Genomic DNA, 6,902 nt, shown 5'->3' on the forward strand with positions numbered 1-6,902 from the left:
TTAGTCCCACATTGCTAGGTGAGCATCATGAGGTTGTCGATGAAGAGGGGTTGTTGATGACGACGGCGAGGAATCCCCCTCTCCGGAGCCCCAAACGGATTTCAGATCAACCCTCCCAATGAAGAACATGAAGTGGTGGCGGCTTCGTATTATAAAATGCGATAATTCCTTCTCTCCATTTTTTTTCTTGGGAAGACGATACTTATGGACTTAGAAGTAGGGCAAACGGGGACCAGTGGGACCCACAAGCTTAGACGATTCACCCGAGGGTGGGCGCCCCCTGAGATTGTGGCTCACATGTGCTCCCCTCGGGTAAGTTCTTGCGCCAGTATTTTTATTAATTCCAAAATAATTTTCCGTAAAGTTTCGCCCAATTCCGAGAACTTTAAATTCTCCACAAAAATAACACCAAAGTAGATCTGCTAAAAACAACGTCGGTCCATGTTAGTTTCATTCAAATCATGCAATTTAGAGTCCAAAACAAGAGCAAAAGTGTTTGGAAAAGTAGGTACATTGTGAGAGATGGTCTTCAAGGACTCATCGTCATCGAAGAGCAAGAAGACGACGAAGACTTTGAAACCGTTCTTGGCATGATTTTCAATAATGGTATTCGGCGGCCTAGGAGAGGATCACAGTTTGGCCGGATAAAATCAACTATAATAGTGCCAAGGGCTATGCCAATATCATGAGAGAATACTTTGATCCAAATCCAACCTATACGGCGAAGTACTTTCGCCGGCGCTTTCAGATGCACACAAGTTTTTTCTGACCATTGCAAAAGCCGTTGAGAAGTATGATGATTGGTTCAAGCTTCGAACAAATGCATGCAGAGACATAAGTGAAAGCCCTCTGATGAAGTGCATTGCAGTTGTTTGAGTCTTGGCATATGGGTGTTCGGCCGATGCAATTGATGACTATGTCCGCATTGGTGAAGACACAATCTTGGAGGCCGTTCGAAGGTTCACTAAAGCAGCGATCGATGTTTTTAGACTGGAGTACTTGAGAGCACCCAACGAGGAAGACACCCAGAGGCTGGTGACAGAGAGTAAAACAAGAGGATGGCCAGGGGTGCTTGGATCACTTGACTGTATGCACTAGACAGGGAAGAATTGTCAGTACAAAGGCCACTGCAACAATCCAACGGTCATTCTTGACACAGTTGCAATGAAGGATCTTCGGATATGACATTGATTCTTTGGTTTTCCTGGATCTTGCAATGACTTGAATGTGTTGTGGGGATCATCACTGTTTTCTAGGCTTATTACAGGGATGTTCATGGGATGTTCATGCTTGCAACTATTTCGTCAATGGGCACAACTACTCAATGGGTTACTACCTTGCAGATGGCACTATCCTGCATGGGCCACATTAGTCAAAACAATTCCGTGTCCAAAAGGTAGCAAAAATATTCAATTTGCCCAATGTCAAGAAGCGGCTAGGAAAGATGTAGAGAGACCTTTCGATGTGCTTCAAAAGCACTTTGCAATTATTCGTGGCTGTGCCGAGTACTGGGTATTCAAGGATTTATGGCAGATCATGACGTGTTGCATCATATTGTATAACATGATCATTGAAGATGAGAGAGATATGCCTACATCACCAACGGGACTCTTGTTGAGCCAGAATATGTTCCAAATAGAATGCAGGCATTTCTTGAAGGGCATCGCTGGATTGAGAACCAACAAGTTCATATTCAGCTCCAAGAAGATCTTATTGAACATCACTGGCATATTCATAGCACTTCGTAGTTGTGCTTTTACATGTTATTTGCTACATTTAAACCATTCCGTCTGTTTAAATTTGAATACTTTGGTTTATAAACTATATTCGTGATTTGCCTGAACATTCATATTTTATTTTTAGTTTTTATATAGTATGTGTTTATATGTAGTTGCAATGTAAACTAGAGTTGCATAATATGTTAGAAAAAAAATTATACTCTGTTATATTTAGGGAATCAGTTAGGTCCGACCAAGCTATATGTGCTAATATGTACCGAAAGTTGATAGGCTGGGGAGCTTTATTTGGCCGGATCCTCCTATAAAATAGAGCATCGGCGGAGAGACGGGGATGGAAACCTAAACCCAAAAAAAAAGAAAAATAATAATCGTGTGGTGTGGTGGTTGGATTATTTGCGCCGCAGCAGCAAGCGAACCACGAACGAGTGAGCTGCACTGTACCGGGACGAGGAAAGCAGGGGAGATGCAAGAGGTGAAATATAATATTGCACTAGGACAAGTTATATAGGCCTGGTCTCGTCCCGGAAGCTGCATCGGGGGCCAAGAGGCCTTCCTCCGATACTGTCTGTGAACTGCACCGGTACTGTTGGAATTTCTCCCACAGGATCGATCACATCAAATAGCACGAACGCACGCGCACACAAAACTGATAGTCAAGGACTCTTGTCGTGCCTTCTTTTCCTCCTCTTTATTTCGTTTTCTTCTTTTCTCTTGATTGTTTTTCGTTTTTCTGATGATTACAAACGACGCAAGGTGGTGCATATATATAGGTGCACGACCTGACTTCAAAACTAATGTGATACGGACACAAAGTCCTAACCGAACTCACTTGATTTACTTTCCTAATCTAAAACCCGGCAACGCTGATTGCACCGTACCAAATTTAGCTACCTAAACTTACTAGTACTCGGACTACTACTAGACATCCAACACGTATACTACTAGAGATTGTTTGGATTATCCAACAGGCACCGGCCCGGCGTCAGGTACGGGGTGCACCGCGCCCAGCTGTGCACCTTGAGGAACTCCCGGTCGAGGTCGGCAGCCTCGGACGCGTACCATCGGGTGGAGCTGGACGCGGCGTAGCCTGCGATGGCGTTCATGAGCGTGGCCGCGGTGCAGTCGTACACTCGTACCCTGGCTCCGACGTGGCGTTCGCCGTGTTGCGGACCGTCGTGCTGAGGACCACGCCCAGGGTGCCGGAGTCGTCGGCGGTGAGGAACTGGACGTTGGAGTAGCGGAGCATGCAGATGCAGGTGTCGTGGTAGATGACGGCGTCCTTGAAGCCGGCCGGGGCACACGTTCGGGATGTTGGCCAAGGAAGGAATTGACGAGGCAGCTGGAGCAGGACCTGGAGTTTGCGTCCCCGCGGCAGAGCACAAGAGCCGTGACCTTCTCCGGGACGGCGCCGGCGACGAGGTTGAGGTTGGCCTTGTACTCGCTCACATTGTTCCACACATGCATGAACCCTGTCTGTCACCATCTCCTTTTCTTTGACAGTGTACGTAGTGTAGTCATCCTTGGTTGTTGTTGATTCGTGGTTCCTCGACAGAATCATTCATCATCCATGGTTAAATTGACAACACCTTGCTCCAGCATCTGCTCATCGCACACCCACGGCATCACCATTGTGGATGGTTCCCAAGTAATAAGTGGCGCGTTGCTCCACTTCCTTTTCGCTTAGCAGCACCACCTGGTAACCTTTGACAGCATTATCACGGCTTGGGGTGGAGGTTTAGTCCGACCATGGGCGCCCAAGGAGGCGAAGGAGCAGGCGCAATGGGGGGCGGCGCGGTGAGAAGGGGAGGAAAGGGAAGCGAGATGAAAAGTTGAACCCGGAAAAAATGATATGAAGATGAAGTAACATGTCAGCTACGATACATTGGCACGTTCATTTCCACGACTGCAACAGTTATATTTTTCAGAGTAAATTTCCTACTGCAATGCATATTTCTTGCAACACAGATGATAAAAGAGTTATATTACATACAGTATATACTACTCCTACTTGAATAGAGCAATGTTCACTTGCAAGTTGCAACACAGATGATAAAAGAGTTATATTACATACAGTATATACTTGAATATTAAACCGATGTATGTGAAACAGAGCAATATATACTAGTGACAGTTGATTAATAATCTGTTACTCAGAGTAATGGGATGGTGGCTGCAAGCCCTGCTCCTTGAACTGTTCGTTGCAGGACACCGGCGCGTCTGTGGTGGCAGTCACCTTCGTCTTGGCGTCGGCATACCTCCTGTCCTTGATGGCGGCGATAGAGTCTGTCGAGGTCGGCCATGCCGTCCTGGAACACCTCCATGCATGCGACTGTGCTCTCTGTATGTTAGACGTGAACACAACAAAGTTATGCAAGATTGAGTTTCCCAACAACCGGGAAACGGCTATTGTATGTATTTTTACCTCAGATACTTCAAATGAATTATATACGGCAACCTAAGGCGGGTATTCTCCCCTTAAGATGTTCATATACGGTATCCTAGTGAAACTAGTGTCTACTTAAAATGTCCATTTCTCCTGATTCTGTGTAAAGCAGGTAATTCAGCAAAGGTTGACAGGAAACTGAATAATTCGGAGCCAACAGTAGAGGAATTCAGTGAACAGTAACAAGAGAAGAGAGAGATTCAGAGATTAGTTCCTAGTCGATCTTCAAGCTGTAGATGTAACAGGTGTAGATGATGATGAAGAACAGCCGGCGAGAGCTTGATTTGCAGACGGTCTGCAGCAGAGGTTGGGGTCTTGGAGAAGAACACTAGCTGAGGAGCCTCCGGGACGCACTACAGCAGAGACGATCGAAGAAGAGTTCTGTTAGAATAATTTCGAGGTCACCGTCGATCATCTGAGGACCAAGCAATCACATGAGCACGACACCGAGATTTGTTAACGAGGTTCACCGATATGGCTATATCCCCGGGGCCTGACTACGGGCGCTCCTCTCCGTGACACCGTCACAATACCGCGCACCGGCCACCCGGGCGCCGGCACACACCGCCGGCTCCCCCTTGCGCGCCTGTGCTATTATGTTGGCATATGGTTACAACGTGGGGTGCCTCCTCATATATAAGAGGCCAAGGGTACAATGTGTCCGACTCCGACACTACAAGTATCCTACCCACACCACAACACCAAGTCCAAGCGTAACCCAACTAGTACAAAATATTCGACACAAACACAACAAACTCCACCTTGACGAATATTCTCCACCACCTTGAATTTGTTCATGCGTCAAACTTACATGTACTCCGGACTTGTGTTGTCTTCTTCGTAGCTTACTGAGAGCTACTCGACGAGTCTGCCCTAGACCCGCCGCCGTCGTGAGACCCCGCTGCTACTCCCGCAACTCCAGTCTCCGTGACTCCACCTGCAATAATGCTCTCTTGCAGCTTGTAAAGATGCGAAGCCGTCCTCCCTCCAATCATCACGGTCACCTCATCTTCCATGATTCTCATGGTCTTCCTATCCCGATCACAACGGAGTACCATACCACCATCATGAAGAACACCAAGTGAAATTAGATTCCTCCTTAGCCCTGCCGGCTGCCCTGCACGCGCTTGCCGCCTGGGCCGCAGCCCTAGCGAGCGCTTTGCCTGCCTGCCTGCACGTGCTATTCTTTTGGTCCAACAAATCTGGGTCCTCTCCCGATTGCTATTCCGCGCAGAATTTCCTCGGCAAGCATCCACAAACGTCCATGACGGACGATCTAACTTACGAATTCTGCTTCACCTCTAGATCAACAATCGTAACCTCATAACAACCTAGCTCATGATACCACTTGTTAGAATAAATCCAAGGCACTCCGTTGATCATCCGAGGACCAAGCAATCACACGAGCACGACACCGAGATTTGTTAACGAGGTTCATCGATATGCATAATAGCACCGGAACACAGGGAAAGCCGGCGGCATGTGCCAGTGTCCAGGGCAACCGGGTGCGGTATTGTAGCGGTGTCATGAGAAGGAGCGCCCATAGTCAGGCCCCGGAGATGTAGCCATATCAGTGAACCTCGTTAACAAATCTCGGTGTCGTGCTCGTGTAATTGCTTGGTCCTCGGATGATCAACGGAGTGCCTTGAATTTATTCTAACAAGTTCGGCCTCCCAGCCCGTGTTCCAGTTGAAGTCCATGGGGTCGTCGCCGGATCCGGGGAGTCATCGGCTCTTTAATTTGGACCGAAAGCACGGCCTTTTTCATGGCAGACACGCTCCACTACATGCTCCTTGTGCTTTTCAGCAGTGAAATCACACTGTGCTGCTCCCTGTTTGTCGCGGGTCCTTTGCTCTACCATGTTGCCCTCAACATGAACAAGATCCATGTCCTTGCCTGCTACGTGGTCATCGCCGATGCATAGCTCAGCCTCATTCTTCAGATCTTCCAAAGTAGTAGTAGCATCACTGGGTGTACCCCATTTATCCATGATGGGAAGGACAAATTTGATAATTTGCCACCCTTTACCTCCCCCTTTCACAATTTGCCCCCCCCCCCCTAGAATGTCAGGTGGGGCCCGGGCCCGCCCTTCATTGAGACAATGGGTGGCAAATTGTGAAAGAGAAAAGTAAGGGGTGGCAAATTATCAAATCGCCCGATGGGAAGGGGGGGGGGGGCAACTTTGGAAAGGGAGATGGAAACCCAAAAAGAAAAGGCAAAATAATAATCCTGTGCTGTGGTAGCCACGTACGGCAAACCAGAGGAAGCAGAGCCGAGGAGATGCAGAGGTGAAATATAATATTGTACTCCCTCTGCAAGCTGTCGCCGCTGCCGGTGCCTACGCTACAGAGCTCGCGGACCATTCCGTTGATGAATGGCTTGGTCTCGTACCGGAAGCCTGCCTCCGATACTGTCTGTGAACTGCACCGACCCCGGCACGGCGTCAGGTCCGGGGTAATGAACGACACAACCTGCTGATCATCCAGAAGGTCACTCTCCACGGTTCCCAAGTGAGTCTTGTCTTATTGTCAACAGCAATGGCATCGATGGCAGTGGCACTTAGCAGCAGGTTACCTTTGCTTTGAGAGCATTATCATCCATGGCTGCGACCCCTTGGTCAATAATCCTTGCTCCGGACCATCAGATGTTCTTCCATGGGCCGCGGCAAGTGCAAGCCCTGCTCCTTGAACTCGTCGTTACAGGTCACCGGCGTGTCTGTG

This window comes from Triticum urartu, chromosome 1 (assembly GCF_003073215.2).
Source record: "Triticum urartu cultivar G1812 chromosome 1, Tu2.1, whole genome shotgun sequence".
Lineage (NCBI taxonomy): Eukaryota > Viridiplantae > Streptophyta > Magnoliopsida > Poales > Poaceae > Triticum > Triticum urartu.